Here is a 25,372-nt window from a genome sequence, read left to right as displayed (position 1 = left end):
TATATATAAAATACAAAAAAATTAAATATATTCACTTATTTTTAATATTTTTTAATCCATAATTACCTATTCAAACATCAAGATTCACTTAAATTACTAAAAAAAAACTTAAAATTTTCATTGCTATCCTAATTTCAATCACATTACAATAATGAAATATTTATTAATTGTCCCAAATATGTTCTATTATAGGATGTCTTTCATAAAGAGGAAACAAATAGATGAGAAATAGGAAGGACAGTGAAATAAAATAAGGAATTAAGTGAAAATTTGATTGTTTGATTGAAAGAAAATAGGTGAAAAATAATATATATATATATATATATATATATATATATATATATATAACAAAAAATAGAAGAAAACATATTTAAATAATAGAATAAAAATATATTTGATATAAAATGAATAAACATTTAAAGATAAATAATTTTAAAATATTATGGTTTTAGGTTCAGAGTTAATTAAAATAATAATTTAAACTTAAATAAATAAAATAAATGCTTAAAAAAATAAATAAAATTTTATAGTTTCATTCAAATAAATAAAAATTCTATTTGAATGAAGAAATATATTTATTCAAATAAAAATACATTTTAAAAGAAAATATATTTGAATAAATAATTTATTTATTAAAAAAATGTCTTTTCAAAGGTAATATTTTTGAATAAAAGTTTTATGTAGTTTAATAAATAAAGTTTTTTTTCTTCATGTTTTTGAAAGAAAATGTATTTAAATAAGAGTTTATTTATTTGAATAATTAAAAAAATTGAATGAGTATTGAAAATATTGTGGGGATAAAAGTATTGTTTATTCAAATTCATTTAGAATTATGGCATGTTTATATTCAAATACCTTTCTTTTCATTATTTTAATTATTTATCATATATCTCTTGTACATGACAATGAAAGTAATATAATTATTGCTTTTTTACTTAAAAACCATTAAAAAAAATAGTCCTAACTCACCCAATTAATTGTATATATTTATCCTATCTTAACCTTATAAAATACACAAAATTGACAAGATATAATTAGCTGACTTATATATATATATATATATATATATATATATATGTGTGTGTGTGTGTGTGCGCGCGCGCGCGTATATTAAATGTACAAAAATTGTTAAATATTAATATGAATTAATTAATTTTTTTATCTAAAATTTAAAAGTTACAATATGTATGACATAAGTATAGCACTGCCAACAACTTTAGAACATACATAAACCTACTTTGTTATGTTTGTGTTTGGACTGGTACTTGCCAAAAAGTAGACACAAGAAGTCTTCTATTGAAAGTCATTGGTTATCAACTACTTAATCCACAACCTCCAAGTATTAGATGTTGGTTGTATCTGTAAAAGGGATTGTAATGCCAAAGTCAATCGATATTCAGAGTGTTAGATCTTTTGTGTAAGATTACATACCTCATAAAGGTCTAATGCATGAATATTTATAGATAGAAGAATGTTATTGATGGTGATTCAATCATTAAAGGCATTATATAATTTGTATGGTTGTGTAACGACTAGAGTTACACTTTATCATGATTATAATGAGGTGCTTGGTTAGGCCGAATACTTCTAAGTCTTATACATTGCCTTCCAATAACTAATAACCTATCAACTCATTCGAGCATTATTCTATAAACACATTATTCTATAAACAAGGCCGACAACGTCTTGGCCTCGAGACAACTCCAATACACAAGTTCCCAAGTCTTCGACACCTAGAAGAAGAATTTATGTATAAGCTTACTAAAAAAAATTCCCACCTAAAAATTTTGTGATTAACATCTTTTGAGTACACCACCATTTTAGTGGTCACATTAAATTCAATGATAACATGTCAAATGACATAATCGCGTGGATATGAAATGTCTCGCGTATACAGGAAGTCACACCCTTCTCCACCGTTGATATCAAAGGGATCTAACAGTTTGGGGAGACCCAACACTTTGTATCTTGAAGCTATCTTCTTCCATAAACAAGGTCTATTAACCCTGAAAAGAATTTACATGTTGCTTTTGACTTTTGAATACACTAAACACTTGTTTTCCTTGCATTATATATTTATATGTCAAGTATCGATGATCAAGTACACCTTTATTCCTTCTTTTATGAGTTCCAACAATAATATAAAGTCTCCGATATTTGGTGGAATGGAAGTTAACATTATTTATAGTTTTTCCTCATCTTCCTCGTTTTCATCCTTTTCCTCCTAGAACTATTACTTTTCTTTTGCTTCCTCTACTTATACACCTAATGCCTTAACTACTTCCATTAGACTCGAGCCTCCTTAGCTGAACGTTGAGATACTTGTAAAGGATGGGAGTTAGGTGGTTGTTGATCAAAGCGACAACCAAAAAGGTCCAAACACGAAAATTCTTGCTATCGAGAAATCGGGAACCCACCTCTTATGTTGATTTGCAACCCAAAAGTCAATTTTATCATGGAGACAAACGAGTAATCAAATTAGGTTTTGAATACTTTTTGAGTACTCAACTAAATTCACAAATAAGTCTTTATAGATTAAATCCCTCCACCACACCAATATTATGGAGTTTGGCATCGGGAACCTTATAGAGATTCAAAAGCCCTTGGAGGAAGATAGGGTATGTCGAGCAGTTGATGATGATAAAGCCTACTTTTTCTTTATGTATAATTGCTTTTTCAAGCCATTCAACGTTGCCTACCTTTTGAATTCAACTTGGACGTCCAAGCTTTAGGGCCCCATGTGGCCGATCCCCATTTAGAAGCTTTGTATTTTCAATAAATTTCAATAGATAATGATGAGTATTAGAAATAAATTGTTAGAGCACTCACATTATGAAAAGATATAAAACTTATTTAAAATTATATTGAAAATATCCTTAAGATTTCCTCACACAAGAGAAGGAAATCTTTGTGCAAATTTCTTAGTTAGAATGGGTCCGAACACTATGCAACAGGACTTCCCCTTCTTTATATTTTTTAATTTGCTGTGTATTTAGTTTATCTCTTTACCCGAAAAAAAAAATATAAATGGTCTAGAATAAAAATTACAAATAAATTTGTCACATACCTCCACTATCAAATTGCATCTACTATCATTGTTGCAATCCTTCCCACCACCATCGCCACTGCCACCACTTCCACCAAAATACAATCCGCATACATACATGTTGGTGGTAACAAATGGAAAGCATTTTTTTATTTCAATACCATAGATAAATTAAAACTCACTCAACATAAAAACAACATATTTGACCATATGATGGTATAAAAACTTTCAAAATATAAAAAATGCAAATGATAAATTAAAAATAATGCAATAAAATATATTAGACTAATAATAATTATAGTTTTAAGAAAGTTGAAATATTAAATAAAATTATAGAAATATTAAATAAAATTATATTACCATACATCTTAATGTTTTTAAAAAATAAAAAGTAATTAAAAAACCTGTTAAATAATAGTGAATAATGTGTTACAAATATATATAATATGATATGAATACATATGTTTTAAGTTTGTAAATTAAAAAAATATTATCTTATTAGAAGAAGAATGTTATCGATTATATATCTAAGGTTTGCATTTTCATAAGTGATAAAAGACATTAACTCCAAAAATTAAGCACCGTATTTTATTATATATATATATATATATATATATAACAAATTTTATATTCAACATATACACACAAGAAAAAATTTCTTTATCAGTATTTTATATAACCAAAACTAAGATATTCAAAAAATCTTGGCTTTCATAGAAAAAGGTTCTGAAACTCTCGTTATATAATCACTTTATTTTATTAGGGTGATTTTGTTATGTCTCTATTTAATATTCTCAATTTTGATTCATAATTTAATACAACATAGAGTCTTTTATGATAACTTTTTTTTAAAAATTAAATCTTAAAAAAATAATTAAAAGAGATAAACAATTACTCTTATTTCTTGTACACTATCACTAAATAAAAATAAATAAATATGTTTTAAATAAAAAAATAGTATAAAATAAAATTTAAGATTATTTTCAATTTGTAAATAGAAGAATACTCACTCTATTTTACATGAACAAAATACAATACATAGTACAACCAGATTCTTTTTTTGAGTGATGTGAACAGTAAGCAAGAGGCTTATGTACAACAACATCAGTGTCAATTATACTTCTATCACTCACCAGAATACTTATAGCAGGATTATATAAATTAGCAAGTGGAGACATGAAATTAGTGAAACGCTAATCACTCTCACGAGCATTGAACTCATGTTGTGATACTGCATTATGCAAAATCAATTAATTCTTTTCCAATAAAATAGGAAAATAGAATAAATACAACACAAATGAGGATGAGATCCCTAGAAAAAAGGTTTTAAAGAAAAAAAAAACAACCATTCAACCTGCCATCAGACAACTAAACTACAATAAGTAGAATACGAATGACTAATGGAAAACAAATTGGGTTCATCTCAACTTTGATACCTTGCCTTAAGGGAAGAGGATTGCACAAGTCATTAAAAACACCATTGTAACTGTTATATGTCTAACTAATGTGAGATTTTCACACACAAACCTCAACCTTACTAACCATCTCAAGGCTTAAATTTGCAAGATTGGAAATTTGTAAATTTAATTAATAGTATAAGAACAAAATATACATACATACACATGCAATGCACAAGTACCAAATGTAGTTTGTAATGCATGATGGAATATCAATCAAACTATTGGGCAAAACAAACTCAATTTATATCCTAACAAAATTTAGATCTCTAAACTGTGATCTTATAACATAACCAGAAAATCGATTAAAAACAAAACTATAAAGCTATTTTAAGCGCAGATAAAAATAAAAGAAACAACAATAAAGCATCAAAAAACTATACTTTGTTGCTAGGTGTAGACATACAAAGAAAAAAATTCTTGAACCAAAGAAAAACAAGAATTAGCAAGAAATTGAAAAACAGATAAGCGCATAACATTACTTTAGTTTTATCCTCCATCAACCAAGGTCTCTAGAATGAGGAACAAAGAGAAAAACCCTAGCGAGTAGCAAGCAAAGATAAACAAGAATCAGGATTAAAGAAAACAACAATTAGAAAGAAATCAAACAAGAAATTGAAAACCTGATCGAATCTGAATTGTAAAGATCGATGAAAAAGGAAAAGAATAATGATGACATCTAACGGAGACGAATTGATGTGTGATGGTTGCTATCGAAGAAATAGACACTCTCAAAAGTAGAAAACCCGAACGAACGTGGAATTGATGTGTGAGGGTTGCTATCGAGAAATAGAGAGACTCTTGAATGAGGAAAACCCGAACGAATGATGAGTGACGCAAACAGACTGGGATTGACCACTCTGGTTCAATTGGTTGCCTTCGTGTTATTCTAAGAATAAAACGGGCTGGCCTGGTACAAATGTTTTAAACTTATATAAATTCCTTTCATTTTTTTTATATTTTATTATATTATTAAAAAAAATTATACAAAAATTTACTAGTTGGCTTTTGCTAAATTATACTTTTAAGACTTATTTTCATATTTTACTTTTAAAATATTTATTTTCTTTATACCTTCTAGATAGATATGTAGATATTAAAAACATTTAATTATAAAATATAATAAGACCTAATTACCATTTTTTTAGTTTAAAAACTTAATTGAAAATTCTAAAAAGTTCATTAAAAATACAAAATTATTTACTATTAAAACAATATAAAAAAAACTTTATTTTGTATAATAAATTAAATAGATATTTCAAGGGAAGTGTTTTTAAACAATGATTTTTTTTACTTTTTTTAAGGAGTGTGTTTAAGATGTATTTTAAAAAAAATTTCATTTCTTTTAAATTATTACTTCTATTCTTATTCATAAGACTAACTCAAGATAATTACTAATTTTTTGATATAAGATACAATTTATATTATTTATTATTATTATTTTTAGACTAAAATATCACTAATTAAACTATATTATCTTAATTTAATAAATACAATAATTTTAAACTCTTAAAAAACATTAACTCTAATTTTGATTTAAAAATATGAATATTAATTAAATAAAAAGAATATAAGATATAGACTACAATTGGTAAGAAGATATATAAGTGTTTGTTAGATAATTAAACGAAAATTTTATTTTTATCAAATAAATTAACTACTAGAATGAATTAGATAATTAGGATTTATATATGTTTTATAAGATATACTTTAATAATAAACATTTATTTTAAGCAAATTCATGTGCTTATCTAAAGTTTCAATTCAAACATTAAGATGATAAAATTTGTAACTTAAATTCTCGATTACATAAATATTATGTAAATAATGAGCATTTAAAATAAGTATCACATATGTCGTATAAAATAAACAAAATAAATAAATAAACGTGTCAAAAGAGTTGTTGATAAAATTCATTCATAATGCATACATTAAAGTAAAGAGTTACAAACAAATAACTATAACAATTTATTTATTTTAGACCAAATATTGAAACTTGCAGCCAGAAGATATTGAAAAGTAGAAAAAAGAAAAGAGTAATTAGTCTTATAGGTGTAGACTTTTTTGTTAATATACTATTTTTTTATTCATTTAAATAACTTGGACCCATTTTTATTTACACAAATGACTCATTTGCAGGTCCAAGTAGGTAACTGATTTCACAAAGGGTTTTTCAATTTTTTTTTTTTGTAAAAATCCTTGGAGAAATCGGTTACTGGGTAACCGATTTCTCTATTGGACCTTTTTTTTTTCTTTCATTTTTTATTTTTTTGTTTAGATTTTTGAATTTTTTTTTTCAGTTTTCAATTTTTCATTTTCAATTTTTTTAAAGAATTATAATTAATTTTAAAAAATTAATTTACTTAAGTTTTTAGAATATAAAAATATATTTAATATTTAAATTCAATAAATTTTAAAGAATTAAATTTAATAATAAAATTAATATTAAATATTATTTTAAATAAATGACAATATGTTTATATTAAATATTAGAAATGGTAAAAATAAAGTACAAATTTATTGGGAAAATAAAAATTACAGAACATGATATTTTTGAAAAACACAACATTTGATTATTAATTTAAGCTTGTAGACTTTAACTCCTTTGACCGTATGAACATTTTTTCTTAGAGTGACCTACATTCCTGTATAGAGAACATTTTTTTGGTTGTCCGGGTTCAACCATATCCATTTCATTGCATATTCTGAATGACTTTGTACGACCTTTTTTATTTCTAATCCTTTTTTAATTTGGTATGATTTATGGTTCTTCACAATCCGACCAATAAGATTCATTAAGTAGTTCACCAAATAATTCTTTATACACATTTGAAACATATTGTAATGTGTATACTTGATCTATGTAAGATTCGTAATTGTGGTGAACTTGCTTACATGCAGCAACAACATGAGAGCATGACATGTGTAACTTCTGGAATTTTCTACAGTCACACTACTTGTCATATAGTCTAATCGTGAAATTTTTATTCAGTCATGTTACCCTTGGTATAATGGTCTCTTGTACCAAAAAATGTGTATTGTGACGATCAAATTCGAGGACATGATAACTATTAGCCTTTGATTCTGCATCTCTCATGACCCTATTGATTATTTTAGTATAAAGTTGGTCAACCCTAAGTTTAGCATTGACTTCCTTCCCTTTTTGGATGAATAAGGCATTACATCTTTTATAAGTCGACATGATAATTGCAAAACATGACAAATTTCTTATTTTTTTAAGAATGGAATTAATTACCTTCGCCAAGTTGGTAGTCATGTGTCCCCATTGTCGGCTACCGTCTCATGCAAGAGTTCATTGCTCTTTTGCTATGTTGTTGAGCCATTCAATTACACCTTCGATTTCTAGTTCGCTCCTCAGTGTGTTGTAGTAGTAATTGAATCTTGGCTCAGTCATCCCATAAGCTATGAAATGAGATTAGCAAAAAATAAACAATTTAGTATTGTTGAAATATAGTCAAACAAATAAAAAAAATTAATGATAAGAAGTAGATACCCATGTTGATGATTAATTTTTTTTCTTTTTGCATTCTTGAAATGTCTTATGAAGTTTTAGGCAATATGGCGAATACATAACACATGCACTGAATTCTTCGGTGTCTAACCACTACCTTGTCTTGCTTAGGCATTTTTGATGGACTCGTGTCTATCGAAAATTAAGCAAAAATACATGTCTTTATGCAGAAAGAAAAACCATGCATATGCTCTTTCACCCTCAACAATTGCAAAGACAATTGGAAAGATTTTGTTGTTATCATCTTGAGCCACGACCATAAAGAGAGTTGATGGAGTTACTTGAAGAAGATTGTTGTTCTTCAAGTTCTCCATGCAAGGACCAAAGAAACTCTTGAAGTTGAACTCCTTGAAGTGCCGGAAACATCTTGGAGGATTCTCCAATGGTGGAGAAGCAATGGAGGTGATTTAACTTGTGAAGGAAGCTTGAGGAACCAAGCAAATGTTGAAGCACCTTTGGTAGAAACCTAAAGAGAGAATTCTCTTCGATTTTTAGGAGGGACTTTTGAGAGAGAAATCTGAAGTTTTATTTCTCAAATGTTCAAAAGTGAATACAAGAGTAGAAATTACAAATATATAGGAAAAGGTAGCTTGTAGTGTAAGCTAACCTTAACCATGGTTCACTAGGAACCATGGTAAGGTTTAGCTTAACCATCCATGGTTTCTAAAACTTGTAGGAGAAGTTAACCTTGACCATGGTTCACTTAAGAATCATGGTAAGGTCAGCCTAACCAACCAATAAAAATAAGCCTATACAAAGAGACTACTATATGTACAAACATATGAAAAGGTCTTTAAGATCATCCCATTCCTGTTGGTTCTTTTAAGATATCATCTCTTGAATTCCTTGACCTTGACCATAATCTATCATCCCTTCTCTCTTGAAAAAGATTTGACCTCAAATCTCGAGGGTCTTCATGATTATTGACCACACCTACAAATATATTGTAACTGTTATATGTCTAACTAATGTGAGATTTTCACACACAAACCTCAACCTTACTAACCATCTCAAGGCTTAAATTTGCAAGATTGGAAATTTGTAAATTTAATTAATAGTATAAGAACAAAATATACATACATACACATGCAATGCACAAGTACCAAATGTAGTTTGTAATGCATGATGGAATATCAATCAAACTATTGGGCAAAACAAACTCAATTTATATCCTAACAAAATTTAGATCTCTAAACTGTGATCTTATAACATAACCAGAAAATCGATTAAAAACAAAACTATAAAGCTATTTTAAGCGCAGATAAAAATAAAAGAAACAACAATAAAGCATCAAAAAACTATACTTTGTTGCTAGGTGTAGACATACAAAGAAAAAAATTCTTGAACCAAAGAAAAACAAGAATTAGCAAGAAATTGAAAAACAGATAAGCGCATAACATTACTTTAGTTTTATCCTCCATCAACCAAGGTCTCTAGAATGAGGAACAAAGAGAAAAACCCTAGCGAGTAGCAAGCAAAGATAAACAAGAATCAGGATTAAAGAAAACAACAATTAGAAAGAAATCAAACAAGAAATTGAAAACCTGATCGAATCTGAATTGTAAAGATCGATGAAAAAGGAAAAGAATAATGATGACATCTAACGGAGACGAATTGATGTGTGATGGTTGCTATCGAAGAAATAGACACTCTCAAAAGTAGAAAACCCGAACGAACGTGGAATTGATGTGTGAGGGTTGCTATCGAGAAATAGAGAGACTCTTGAATGAGGAAAACCCGAACGAATGATGAGTGACGCAAACAGACTGGGATTGACCACTCTGGTTCAATTGGTTGCCTTCGTGTTATTCTAAGAATAAAACGGGCTGGCCTGGTACAAATGTTTTAAACTTATATAAATTCCTTTCATTTTTTTTTATATTTTATTATATTATTAAAAAAAATTATACAAAAATTTACTAGTTGGCTTTTGCTAAATTATACTTTTAAGACTTATTTTCATATTTTACTTTTAAAATATTTATTTTCTTTATACCTTCTAGATAGATATGTAGATATTAAAAACATTTAATTATAAAATATAATAAGACCTAATTACCATTTTTTTAGTTTAAAAACTTAATTGAAAATTCTAAAAAGTTCATTAAAAATACAAAATTATTTACTATTAAAACAATATAAAAAAAACTTTATTTTGTATAATAAATTAAATAGATATTTCAAGGGAAGTGTTTTTAAACAATGATTTTTTTTACTTTTTTTAAGGAGTGTGTTTAAGATGTATTTTAAAAAAAATTTCATTTCTTTTAAATTATTACTTCTATTCTTATTCATAAGACTAACTCAAGATAATTACTAATTTTTTGATATAAGATACAATTTATATTATTTATTATTATTATTTTTAGACTAAAATATCACTAATTAAACTATATTATCTTAATTTAATAAATACAATAATTTTAAACTCTTAAAAAACATTAACTCTAATTTTGATTTAAAAATATGAATATTAATTAAATAAAAAGAATATAAGATATAGACTACAATTGGTAAGAAGATATATAAGTGTTTGTTAGATAATTAAACGAAAATTTTATTTTTATCAAATAAATTAACTACTAGAATGAATTAGATAATTAGGATTTATATATGTTTTATAAGATATACTTTAATAATAAACATTTATTTTAAGCAAATTCATGTGCTTATCTAAAGTTTCAATTCAAACATTAAGATGATAAAATTTGTAACTTAAATTCTCGATTACATAAATATTATGTAAATAATGAGCATTTAAAATAAGTATCACATATGTCGTATAAAATAAACAAAATAAATAAATAAACGTGTCAAAAGAGTTGTTGATAAAATTCATTCATAATGCATACATTAAAGTAAAGAGTTACAAACAAATAACTATAACAATTTATTTATTTTAGACCAAATATTGAAACTTGCAGCCAGAAGATATTGAAAAGTAGAAAAAAGAAAAGAGTAATTAGTCTTATAGGTGTAGACTTTTTTGTTAATATACTATTTTTTTATTCATTTAAATAACTTGGACCCATTTTTATTTACACAAATGACTCATTTGCAGGTCCAAGTAGGTAACTGATTTCACAAAGGGTTTTTCAATTTTTTTTTTTGTAAAAATCCTTGGAGAAATCGGTTACTGGGTAACCGATTTCTCTATTGGACCTTTTTTTTTTCTTTCATTTTTTATTTTTTTGTTTAGATTTTTGAATTTTTTTTTTCAGTTTTCAATTTTTCATTTTCAATTTTTTTTAAAGAATTATAATTAATTTTAAAAAATTAATTTACTTAAGTTTTTAGAATATAAAAATATATTTAATATTTAAATTCAATAAATTTTAAAGAATTAAATTTAATAATAAAATTAATATTAAATATTATTTTAAATAAATGACAATATGTTTATATTAAATATTAGAAATGGTAAAAATAAAGTACAAATTTATTGGGAAAATAAAAATTACAGAACATGATATTTTTGAAAAACACAACATTTGATTATTAATTTAAGCTTGTAGACTTTAACTCCTTTGACCGTATGAACATTTTTTCTTAGAGTGACCTACATTCCTGTATAGAGAACATTTTTTTGGTTGTCCGGGTTCAACCATATCCATTTCATTGCATATTCTGAATGACTTTGTACGACCTTTTTTATTTCTAATCCTTTTTGAATTTGGTATGATTTATGGTTCTTCACAATCCGACCAATAAGATTCATTAGGTAGTTCACCAAATAATTCGTTATACACATTTGAAACATATTGTAATGTGTATACTTGATCTATGTAAGATTCGTAATTGTGGTGAACTTGCTTACATGCAGCAACAACATGAGAGCATGACATGTGTAACTTCTGAAATTTTCTACAGTCACACTACTTGTCATATAGTCTAATCGTGAAATTTTTATTCAGTCATGTTACCCTTGGTATAATGGTCTGTTGTACCAAAAAATGTGTATTGTGACGATCAAATTCGAGGACATGATAACTATTAGCCTTTGATTCTGCATCTCTCATGACCATATTGATTATTTTAGTATAAAGTTGGTCAACCCTAAGTTTAGCATTGACTTCCTTCCCTTTTTGGATGAATAAGGCATTACATCTTTTATAAGTCGACATGATAATTGCAAAACATGACAAATTTCTTATTTTTTTAAGAATGGAATTAATTACCTTCGCCAAGTTGGTAGTCATGTGTCCCCATTGTCGGCTACCGTCTCATGCAAGAGTTCATTGCTCTTTTGCTATGTTGTTGAGCCATTCAATTACACCTTCGATTTCTAGTTCGCTCCTCAGTGTGTTGTAGTAGTAATTGAATCTTGGCTCAGTCATCCCATAAGCTATGAAATGAGATTAGCAAAAAATAAACAATTTAGTATTGTTGAAATATAGTCAAACAAATAAAAAAAATTAATGATAAGAAGTAGATACCCATGTTGATGATTAATTTTTTTTCTTTTTGCATTCTTGAAATGTCTTATGAAGTTTTAGGCAATATGGCGAATACATAACACATGCACTGAATTCTTCGGTGTCTAACCACTACCTTGTCTTGCTTAGGCATTTTTGATGGACTCGTGTCTATCGAAAATTAAGCAAAAATACATGTCTTTATGCAGAAAGAAAAACCATGCATATGCTCTTTCACCCTCAACAATTGCAAAGGCAATTGGAAAGATTTTGTTGTTATCATCTTGAGCCACGACCATAAAGAGAGTTGATGGAGTTACTTGAAGAAGATTGTTGTTCTTCAAGTTCTCCATGCAAGGACCAAAGAAACTCTTGAAGTTGAACTCCTTGAAGTGCCGGAAACATCTTGGAGGATTCTCCAATGGTGGAGAAGCAATGGAGGTGATTTAACTTGTGAAGGAAGCTTGAGGAACCAAGCAAATGTTGAAGCACCTTTGGTAGAAACCTAAAGAGAGAATTCTCTTCGATTTTTAGAAGGGACTTTTGAGAGAGAAATCTGAAGTTTTATTTCTCAAATGTTCAAAAGTGAATACAAGAGTAGAAATTACAAATATATAGGGAAAGGTAGCTTGTAGTGTAAGCTAACCTTAACCATGGTTCACTAGGAACCATGGTAAGGTTTAGCTTAACCATCCATGGTTTCTAAAACTTGTAGGAGAAGTTAACCTTGACCATGGTTCACTTAAGAATCATGGTAAGGTCAGCCTAACCAACCAATAAAAATAAGCCTATACAAAGAGACTACTATATGTACAAACATATGAAAAGGTCTTTAAGATCATCCCATTCCTGTTGGTTCTTTTAAGATATCATCTCTTGAATTCCTTGACCTTGACCATAATCTATCATCTCTTCTCTCTTGAAAAAGATTTGACCTCAAATCTCGAGGGTCTTCATGATTATTGGCCACACCTACAAATATATAATACAATTCATTAGAGGTGATATTCTCAACAAATAAAGAAATCAATGATATTAGACCTAAAAATGTGCTAAAACTAAAACTAAAGCACATAGAGACTCAATCCTAAAAACTAGAACATCTTACCTAAAGTACCCTATGTGGTAACCTAGGCATTTCCTAGAAAATAAGGAAAATACTACTAAGAAATTTCCTAAACAATTTTAGATTATATTATTTTTTGGATAGTTATGAAAAGAATTTGTCACAAGGAACCTTGAAGGTTTATATTATATCCAACAAATAATATATTTCATAAATTGGATGCATTATTGACACAACTAAGGTAGGAAAAGTCCTACACAAAGGAAGGCTATCTACCTTGGACACCACCAAGGAAGTTTCACGAGAAGTAGAACTAAGTGAAGTCCACTTCTCCTTCACCAAATCTTGAAGTTGAGATTCCTTTTCTTTAAAAATAATGGATTTGTGAATCTCTTCTTCAAGACTAGTGGCAGTGTGAGGGTAAGAGTTAAGGCCTTTCTGAATAAAGAGAATATTTTTCGTAAGTTTTCTAGTAATAAAACAATTCTCTTTAGTCATAACTCCCTTAGAGGATATTTCTTCGTCTTTACTCTTCCGTACTTTCTCACTTTTTCTTTTGATTTTCATTTATGATTGATCCTCAGCCACTTGTTGAGGTGAGAGAGGATAAAGAACAAATTTCTTTTCCTTATGAGTGAAGGTAACTTCATTAGTAAGACCATTATATATAGTTTTCTTTTCAAATTGTCATGGTCTTCCTAACAAAATATCACAAGCTTCCATTGGTACTATATCATATAAAGCTTGGTCCTTATACTTCCCAATGGAAAACTTAACCTTTACTTGTTGGTCAACTACTATGTCGCCATCCTTATTAAGCCATTGCAAATGATAAGGTTGAGGATGTGACATAGTAATTAAACTCAACTTTTTAACCAATCTAGTGCTCCAACAGTTGCATCATGAACCACTATCAACAATGAGAGAACAATCATTATTTAGAACATTGCATCTTGTATGAAAGATGTTCTCTCTTTGTGATAGGGTACCACTAGGTTGATTATGAAGGATTCTCCTAAGCATTAGGAGCTCTCCTTCATAAGAATAAACTGACTCCACTTTAGACCTTTGAAGCTTTATTTCAACCTCACTCTCACTAGAAGAGGAGGTAGTAGTCTCTTCTTGACTACTATAAGTGTCATGCCCCCTTAAGATCATGACTTTCTTTGTAGGGCATTAAGAAGCAATGTGGCCTCTCCCTAGACACTTGAAACATTTAATATCACTAGTCTTTGTGCTAGTGTGTGCAGTGATGAGATCTTTATCCTTATCTTTATTTTTCTCTTTCTTTTTAGCCAATTCTTTGGAGGGTTCTGAAATAATTTTCTTTTCAAAAAGTTTTTCCTCCTCCATGTAGTCTTTCTTAAGAGATCTAGAGTGGGAGCTTTCTCTTTTAGAAGATTTTCTCAATATTTGTTGTTCTACCCTTACACAAAGTTGGACCAAGTCATTTAGGTCCCTGTAGGGTAGTAGCTCCCCTTGATCTCTAATCTCTAAGTTAAGACCACTTAGGAATCTAGCTACAGTGGTGGCTTCCTCTTCTCTAATACATATGGCATGCCCTTGGAAGCTAAGGGCAGCCAAAAGGACTTTCCTTTCTTCACTTACCTTGTAGCAATCAAAGAGTTTCTCAACTTTCATCTCCTAATCAAGGTATGATTCAACATCATCCTTTCCATAAAATGGCGGGAGGTCAACCTTGACTCCCCTAAGTTTACTAACTCTCCTAGGTGTAGGTTGATAGTTCTTTCCTATGTTTAGACTCTCATTGGGAGAAGAATATTGAGAGTGTGAACTCCTACTTCTTCTTTTATGTTTTCTCATGTCTTCTTTCAATTTTTCTTCTTCTAGTTTAATAATTCTCAATTCCTCCTCTAGATAAGCAAGTTAGTCTTCTCTTTCAATTTTCTCTTTCTCTTTTTGCATGGCCTCTTGCTTCCTCCATAGCTTGAGTGATTTTAGCTCTTTAGTAATGTAAGAAAGACTTTTTGGAAAGCTATCACTTTCACTAGGATTAGAGTCTTGAGACATTTTCAAACGAAGTATTTTCACACAAAATTAGTTTTTAAAGAAAATAATATTTTTGAAAGTACTAGACTTGACACTTGGAGGTCTAAGAGTATGAATTAAACTTTGGAGGAAAGTGAGCTACTACCGAGCCACTTAATAACCAAGCCTCTTCAAGTAGAAATCTCTAAATCCCTTTGTACTTTGCCTTGCACAAAATGTTTTTACAAAGTTCTTTTCAAAAAGGAAAATAACAATCAAGTGCCTAATGTGTATAATTATCAAGACTTAAAATCATATATTGCTTGAAAACATAAATGGAAAGAAAACATAAATTGCTTGAAAACTTAAACTGCATGAAAACTTAAATTGCTTAAAACATCAACTGCATGAAAACTTAAAGACAAGAAAACATAAACTAGGCGTTGAAAGCAATTAAACCTAGGTGAGAGCTTGGAAAGCACCAAAGACTTCCAAGGACCCTCTCACAAGTACTACACGAATTTACTACTTGAACACTTAAGGAGAGATGGAGATACACCAAAGGCACTCCAAGACACTCCTTATTAAAGGCCTTGTACAAAAATGAGAATTAAAAGTTTACAAGAAAAATAAAATGCAAATTTACACCAAATGAAATGCAAATTCACACTCAAATGAAATGTAAATTCACACCAAATGAAATGTAAATTCACAATCAAATGAAATTAGTGGCTGCACTTAATTTCAAAGAAAATAAAATTAGCCACTAATTAGAGACAAATTTAAAGACAGATTTTGTAAGGAAAATTGGTTTTTGAGACAAAAATTTTCGTCACTAAAATTAGTCTCTAAACTTCACAAAATTTTCTAAAATTTGTTGCTCATTCTCTTCCAATTCCAGCCACCAAGGTTGTTGTCCTCTCAAGTGTTTCACTCCACTTTTTAGAAGTAGCCTTGATATTGGATACTTCTAGGTGTTTCCAACAGACCTTCCACCAAGAGAGAACAAACTCCCTAAGCAACCACCAAAGCCTTCAAAGTTGACTTCCTTTGACTTGGCCTTCTACACCTTTTAAGAAGCACTCAACACACCTTCAATTGCTGGAATATTAATGCTAAAACTTAAAAGGCACAATTTAGAATGGCTACACCAATTGGTGGAATGAAATGAGACAAACTAGAAGGAGTTCCAAAAGTTGACAAGCAAAAAAAAAATTAAGGCAAATTTAGAAAGCTAGCACACAAAGGATAACCTATCAAAGGCAGTAGAATGGATTACAAAATAAAAACTAAGATTAAAAAAAAATAAGACAAAATATGTGGCTGGACTGAAAATTTAGAAGCAAGTACACACCAAAAACCGAGAGCTATTTTGCACCAAATTTTCACTCCTTGGCTTTTCTTATGTTCTTTCTTTTTGTTTTCTTTTGTAAATTCTTTTGTCCTTTCTTTTTCTTTGTTGACATAGAAGTTTAATGCCTTTTAAACATGTGTAAGTCTCGGATTTAATAGGATAAAACTGCTGCAAAAATTTTCACACAAAACAAGAGGTGTTCACATGCATCATTTAACTAGTGCTTCACAATTTTGTAATATATTTAGGTCACAAATTTAGGCACTATTTTCTTTTGTTTTTCTCATGCATTAAGAACACATACACCTCTGTTTTGTCTCTGTTTCAATGCTTTAAAAAGTGTTAAAAGTTTCAGCCACAAAACAAGACTCAAAGAAACCTAATAGGAATTATTGTTTAATAATTTTTTTTGACAAAACTTTTAATAAGACATAAAAGAAATCTAACTCTAAGAAATTTGCTAGAACTAATAGCAAATCATGAACTCAAATATGTAAAACAAAAGCACATGTGAGTAAGTTCAGATTTAATAACAAAAAAGACACACCAAACAATGAGTGAAGAACAACACAAAATTATGTCAAACAAGCTAGTCTAGGAATATTCAACATATAAAGGACTACACATGACTTCTAAGACAAAAGAAGTGATTCAAAAATAAAACTAATACAATATGAATGTTGTCCAATCACGGACACATGTTAAGGAATGAAGAGACTCAAATGAATATATACTTGCAACATACAATCACAGATAGACATAAAGCTGAGAAAACAAACTTGCCCTATAAAATGAGGTGAAGAACAGTGCAAAATTCTGTATGATAGCCTAAACAAGGGGGAAATTTTGTCAGAGATGCTTCACAAGTAACTTAGTAGTATGTTAGGATTCATTTTTGCCATAATACAAAGACTTACTTGTTCCTCACTTGAACCATATGAATATGCCTCAAGAATATTAGTAGTGTTCCCAAACTGAAGGGCTGCCACCTGTGAACACAAAAAAGATAGATACACGCACATAGAAACACATACAAAACACAACATGCACACAAGGACTCAAAGGCAAACAAAGACACACAGGACAAAGTACATACACAGAGCACACAAAAATGAGCACGCATAGCACACAAACAGAGGGACACACACATGGACATAAACAAAGCTTATGATATACGAAAAAGTAGGACAGAAAACATAGGAAGAAAACATAACCTGAACTCCAGGATGAGTCTCATGCATAAACTCAAACAACTAATTCACAACAATTTTTAGAAACTTCCAATGAGCTCTTAAAAACCGAGGATAGTATCCCAACACATACCTGTCAACAGAAGCAATGACATATTATCCAACAGAGGTATTACATCATTTAACATCGAGAAATACAAAAACACCCCTTACATGATATTACGTGCAATAACAACTTTGTTATCTTTTCCCATTGTGATTTCACAGAGATTTAATAAATCGAAAATTTCCTGTCACATAAGCATGATGTGAGAAATAATTATTTAAAAAAAAAAAACACAATCAAAAGAAAAACAAAGATACATCTCGGCACTCAATTTTTTTTTAAAATTTTCCAAAAACAAAAGAGTTGGGTTCTTCGAGCCTATATGTTCTCTAGTGTGCCTTTTATTAAAACAAAATACAATTACCTATAAATTAAATTTTTAACTGGATTTTAGTGATATTTTTATATGTATTAGCTATGTATACTATCATTTATCACACTTTGAAAACACAAGTTTCAGCAATCATCAATCATAATCATAACATATGAAATAGACAACTATTAGACATGAATGTCAACATCATCACACCTTAAAATCCTCGGTATCATCTACATATGAGAGGTTGATAAGATATTCAAGACACAAAAGCAAAGCAGATGTATTCTCTTTACTGGATTCCAGAATTCAAATGTGAACCTGCATATATAGAAGGGTATCACCACACCACTAAAGATGTTAACAGACTTGAACACTAATCAAGCAAACTGAAAAACTATGAACAAAAACAGAGGAAGGGGTGCTATAATATCAAAGTCATCATATGGGGATAACTTCAAAGGAGCTTTATTGGAAAAGTATTTCCCGTAAGATATCAAGAATAGGAAAAAGATAAAATTACTTGAAACAAGAAAACATACTATAAGAATGTGATGGATTATGTTGTTGAGTTTGAGGAGTTGGTGCGTTAATTTCCTCGCTATAATGGTACAAATGATGAGTAATACAAATGTGTAAAATTTGTGAATGGTTTATGACCTGGATCAATTAAGATATTAACTCTAAAGAGATTCTTCAATTCCATATGGTTGTAGTTAAAGGTGAAGGAATATTTATGATGACGATAAAACACGACCAACACACTCTAAGAATGTGACTTGTGTCAAAACAATAAATTACAACGAAACATCAAACTTAGATGTATAATAAGCATGGCAGGGCTTCAAACAGCCAAAGCCATCAAATTCAGATGACATTCAGGAAGTGGGGATGAAGAGATTTATTATGCTGTTGAAAACACGTGAAACTCAGAAAGCCCATCAAAATCAGATAAAAAGTCCATTCATTTATATAGTAATTATGTGAATAGCACACCACATATATAAGAAGATGCAATGATTTCATACATATCTGATAACTGGACATCTCAATTCAAATAAAAAACTTTAGCCCCTCTTTGAACCCCTCTCCCGTGGAACATCCACAATATTTAGTTCAGGCCCCAGAAGCATACCTCTAAAGTATTTTCATGAAACCCTTTATGAACCCTTCTTAGATTCAATTTGGGAAGCTGGAAAAAGATTGTGCACATAAATTAGTTTAAAACCTAACAAACAAAATAAATCAAATAGTGAGTGGGGAGAATGTGCAGCAACCATTTCTTTGACAATTATCAAGCTTGGTTTGATGAAATCCAAGGGCATACCAGAATAGTTTGAAATTAAAACAGAAGAGAAAACGACAAATAAATTTTAAAATTATGCTTCCTAGTAATTCATGATGTCTTAGAATTGAAGATTCTCTTGTCAATTAACATGATCAACCTGATAAATTCTAATTCACTACCATCTAATCAAACAAGATATAGAGTATAATATATAACTCATACCCCTGCATTAAAAGCAGCAGACTTCACACCAAACTTGCATAGATACTTCGCAATTCTCAAAGTTTATTTTCTGGTGGATACATATATGATAGCTGGTCTGTGTTCCAAAGGCTCTTTAAGAAATTTAAGTCTTCCTTCTGGTTTCTTAGGTGGATCAATTGCCTCAGGTAATTCCAATCCCATGTGAGGACGCTTTTCACCATGGGTAACTGCATTTATAAAATGCAACAATACATACGATTAGGAATTATGCATATCAATGTGACTGATTTCCTTAATTATTTGTACCAAAATTGCATTCAATTTCTTAACTAAATTATTTATGATAAAGTCAGTAATAGCAGTTACATTTGTACAATCTGAACTACCCACATTTTGAACAACATCCATATCATTTTCCAGGAACTCAACCGACAATTCTCTTCCCATTAAAAAATCATCTTTGTAAGCATATTCATCTCAGTTGTCATCCACGTCATCAGGAGAAACATTGTCTGTATCAGAGCTACTACAAGCATCGGAGCCATGAGAAACACAATCTCAATCATTTGACATGAAAGCCGGTTCATTTCCATCAATATTTTGCTTTCTACCATATACTTCAATCAATTCACAAAAGTCTTTTGCATAAGAAGCCTTTGATGTTCGACTATCCTTTACCTATATGAAGCCACAGTAAATCTAAAGTGTAACAAGATTGTATATTCAGAGATGAATGTACAAGTTATAATTAACAAACTCACCAAGCGTAAATTAGATCGAAAAAATGATGTAAGAACAATATTCGTTTCTTTTGACATGCATAGTGATTTTCAAATGACTTATTGAACTCCTTTTGTAGCCGTAGCTGTCAAGGCCATCAGAGGTATATCAAATTTCAGGGGTTTTAGCTTTCTAGCACTGAAATTTTCCCGCAGCACAGACGGTCAGCTAAAACAGAAAAAAAAAATTTTAAACAAGTCATACTTATGACATTCACAATAGACTTAAAACAATAAATTGTGAAGTGTGCACCAAACAAAGAACAAATGAAATATGCATGATAACCACTCAAAATAACCAATAACTGATCTAACTTTCTTCAATATGCAAATCACAAGTTACATTCAATATCATTTAAGATGTTCTAAGTAAACTCATCAAATCCAGTTCATTTGAGCAAGCCATGAACAATAAGGAAACACGAGGGATAAAAAACAAACCTGTAATCTGGACGGAAATCATGAACCCATTTAGAAACACAATGTACCTCATCAATTGCAAATAAAGCAATACCGCGACTTTCTGCAAGCTTTTGCAGTGGTTGAATCAATCTACAAAACATTGAATTGTAGTTACAAAACATTAAAAAAGTCAAAAAGCCAACTTCTAAGACATGCGATGGACTAAAAGATCAACATTTATTCGTTGAAACTTAGGTCAGGCAGATCAAGGCTCCAAACCATACCTCAACACTGACTCTGGGCAGACATAAACTATATTATACAATCCTCATTGCTTTTTGTTCAACAGTATCATACCAATAAGACAACCACATTTTTTTGACATCAGGATCGGAAATAACCTTAAAAGGTTTATACTCCCATATTCATCATTTGTCGATAAAACTACTCATCAAATAAGAGCAACGAAGTTTTCTCGAATTTAGGGACAAAGACATCATTTTAGGGTTCATATGTGATACATTTTCCCAAAATGGAAAAACTTCTCATATAGATAAGATATTCAGGACCCAAAAGCAAAGCAGATGTATTCTTTTTACTGGATTCCAGAATTCAAATGTGAACCTGCATAAACAGAAGGGTATCACCACACCACTATAAATGTTAACAGACTTGAACACTAATCAAGCAAACTGAAAAACTATGAGAAAAAAACAGAGGAAGAGGTGCTACACAGATGTGAAAAAAACTAATTGACATGGCAATTCAGTATATAGAAAGGTGGGTCCATTCTCAAACATTATTTTCACCATTAGAAGGGTTGCATGAAAATTTTTAGGGTCGAAAAAGTTGGGCCATTATTTTATCTTTTGGTTTGGTTAAGGGGCCTTTTACTTCACTATTTTTTTTTTTAGAAAGTAACTTCTCTTTATTATTAATTATTATTATTATAATTTAGATAATATTTTAAATAATAAAAAATGTAATATAACACCTTAAATATTTTGATTTCTTAATTTTTTTTTTTACCTACTATAAATTTTTATTATTGAAAATATTTATATGTATATTATTAATTATATGTATTATAAGTTATTTGATATTTATATATATGTAAAAATAAATAAATTAGAATATATTTATATATTATAAACCATATATTAATGTATGATTTCATTTTTCATGTTTGTTTATGTTAAAATGTGCCTTGAATACTTAATATATATATATATATATATATATATATATATATATACACACACTATGGTTTTATTGATTATCAATCTTACGATTCCCGATACAATTCAATTTACAATTCCAAATATAGGCATTCCGATACAATATATCCCGATTCAACTACCATGTGGCAGACAAACTAACTAAAAACTAGCTCAAAGTTTTCAAACATAAATGATACATACTTAAAACAACTAATGCCAGCAACATGCTATATCTAAAAGGAGTGTTTTATTGGTTTATGTTCAATCCTTTTCATCCAAGGCACTACTGTTATGACTTTTTATATCACATGCACATATATCTTGCCTCCTTACCACCCAAAATCAAGCCCAATCCTTAAAATTCAACTAGGTGCACTCAGAAGCAAGGTTTACAACAAACAAGAAAATCAATGAAATTGGTACTCAAAAGCATTAAGAAAAGGACAAAAATGCAGTACTATTTTCCTGTGCAAGGATGTAACTCAACTAGCTAATCTCCCAATCCCATAGGCAGTCCCTTAATTCCAGCAGACACAAATCCAGTAAAATGAGTAGTTAATAACTGACAAGTTTTAGATGGCAATACAAGATGTAATAATGTTCATACTTCAGAACCTATTATATCTTCCCTCACAACATAAAAAGGTCTGATACAGTAGTACACATATCATAATAAAATACATAAAACTTTAAAATGTGCAAAAAAAAAAATGCTTGTTTAAAAACCTTCAAAACTTCTTAGTTGTTAGAGATGCAATTCCTATGGTGTAATTTATTCTTAGTCTGTTTGTTGTATCAACGAACTATTTTCTTGAAAAAATACCTAGATATGATATTTAGTCATGTATCAATGCCTGTTGCGTATCTCATTTTTATGGACTTTCAGTATCATTGACGTAAGATGAAAAGCTACACAGCAGGAATGGAATTGTAAATATATAGCAAATGTTTTGTGACATTCATATAATCAAATTGAAGACATCAATTTACAGAGAATTACTCTAGCATTTTCAGTTGTTAGGACAGATAAATAGAAGGCCAAAATTCTGGTTTGCTGGGTTTTCAGAGACTGACCTGCTAATGTTCTGCAAAAATGAGACACAAGAAAAGCTTCAGTTAGAGTCACAGACATGCTAAACTGAATATATTAAACACAAGAATTACAGACAAAAAGGAATAGAAATAGAGCAATGAAAATGAAAATGTGAATGACAAGTTGGCGTCATACAGTAGCCTACATGACTGCTTCTTGTTAGTTTATAACTATCACAGTAAATAATCATTTTTCTTAGTTTAAAAATTACTATGTGTGCAACAACTAATCAAGATAACAACCACTTAACCCCACATAGCCCTCTACTCCATACCTCTGGTTTTGGAGCAAGTAGCGGAACAGATAACCATCAGCTTGAACTTTATAATCATGAACCACATCCTCATGTTTTTCATCGTCATTACCCAACATTATAGAATCATTCAAGCTTTTTAGATCTACAGGAAGCTGGCCAGACTTCAATGACTATTATCATGTACGAATATTAGACGTACTACTTTGTAACAGTCCTTTTCATATACTTATTTAATGTACACATATTTCAAAATCATTCTTACAATATTAAATAACTAATTGTTTATAATTTAATCATAGAGCCTACTGTTCAATTGAGCATGTCTATCATATTGATCAAATCCATAAAATCTTACATTATTTTTAGGTCACTTATTTTTTAACTATAATGACTTTGGAAGCATCAACAAGGCTCAAATAGCCTAAATCTTTATAACAGACAATCTTCATAAATAACAAATGCTGCATATTCAAAACAATTCAAATAAGTTGAGAATAAATTGCTTTATTCTTGTAACAGAACCCTTGATTAACCAATAACATCAACACTTGGAAAAGGATGAGAAAAAATAACCGCAAACAAGGAAAGACAATATTGGTATGTATAATAAGACTACAACTTCTAACGAAGAAAGATGTTCACACAAAAAAACCCCTAACAAATTATATAATTATAAGAGAACAGACAGCATCCGGTGTATTCATTAATAAACCCCAAACAGATCGTTGGGTTAAACTAAAGATCAATACGATTATAGTGATCGCTTAGGGTAAACGTGCTAGTAAGTATATGATACAATATGATGCATACGATTCGATATGATTCCAGTCGTTCAACGAATCGTTTGGTACTTGAATCACACTAGGAATCGCATGAATCCGATCTGAATCGCAAGAATCACGACTTAGAGAAGAATCGTAGGATTCTTGCGCAAACAATTATGTGAAGACTTTTTGGTGCTTGAATCACACTGAATCACACTGTGAATCGCACAGAAACAATCACAAAACGATCCGCAGAGTCCAAAACCCCTAATCTGCGGAACTATCGCACAGAAATAATCACAAAACGATCTGCAGAGTCCAAAACCCTAATCTGCGGAACTAAAGCGAAGGCCAACCAGTGGAATGGAACGCTTACCGAGGGATCGAAAGTGTTGAAGATACTGAGGCATGAAGGCGTTTTGCTTGACAAACAACTGGAGAGGCTTCTTGCCTGAGAGGTTTTTGTTTGCCAGAGGGAATGTGTTTGGTACAGGGAGGGGCGAAAAGGAAACATCTTCGATTTCGTCTATTTATTTTGGCGCCCGACGAAAAAACGTACCAAACGGCTACTTTCACGACAGAATAGATTGTTGTAACCTAAACCAATGTTTTAAAAGTTGGTTCAGAATAACACTATTGGATTAGTACTTTAGAAGTCAAACTTGTAGGTAATTAATTGAGTTTCATAGCTCAATATTTATTAAATTTCTTTAAAATATTTGTATTATATATAATTAGTAGAAAAAGAGTTCATATCTTTATATATTTATTTTTTAAAAATTTTGAAAGAAAAAATTTTGTCAAATTCAAAAAATAATGGTGTTCAATATAAAATGGGAATTTATTTTTATAAAAAGAAATTTTGTTAAATCTAAAAATAATGGTGTCAAATATA

The 25,372-nt window shown here is 29.7% G+C and overlaps 1 long non-coding RNA gene across 15 annotated transcripts; it reads right to left on the bottom strand.

Moving 5' to 3' along the window:
- Positions 1 to 4,468: 4,468 nt before the first annotated feature.
- Positions 4,469 to 25,067, bottom strand: LOC145958466 (uncharacterized). 15 transcript variants are annotated; one of them, XR_014434300.1, is made up of 15 exons: positions 24,854 to 25,066; positions 23,365 to 23,449; positions 21,429 to 21,768; positions 21,184 to 21,294; positions 20,725 to 20,911; positions 20,354 to 20,641; positions 19,982 to 20,190; positions 19,607 to 19,663; positions 18,685 to 18,792; positions 18,263 to 18,339; positions 17,777 to 18,182; positions 17,643 to 17,687; positions 12,472 to 13,422; positions 12,214 to 12,380; positions 4,470 to 8,968 (listed from the first exon to the last, which is right to left on the bottom strand). It is a non-coding gene; the product is annotated as an uncharacterized LOC145958466 (long non-coding RNA). The 15 variants fall into 15 exon arrangements; XR_014434295.1 differs by having other exon boundaries at positions 4,472 to 7,926; positions 8,018 to 8,968; positions 17,643 to 18,182; positions 24,854 to 25,067; XR_014434294.1 differs by having other exon boundaries at positions 4,471 to 8,968; positions 17,643 to 18,182.
- Between the last annotated feature and the right edge of the window lie 305 nt (positions 25,068 to 25,372).

This window comes from Cajanus cajan, chromosome 5, assembly GCF_000230855.2.
Source record: "Cajanus cajan strain Asha chromosome 5, NIPB_CcT2T_4, whole genome shotgun sequence".
Taxonomy (NCBI): Eukaryota; Viridiplantae; Streptophyta; class Magnoliopsida; order Fabales; family Fabaceae; genus Cajanus; species Cajanus cajan.
Note: the sequence above shows the minus strand (reverse complement) of the source record. Positions and strands in the feature narration are given on the sequence as shown.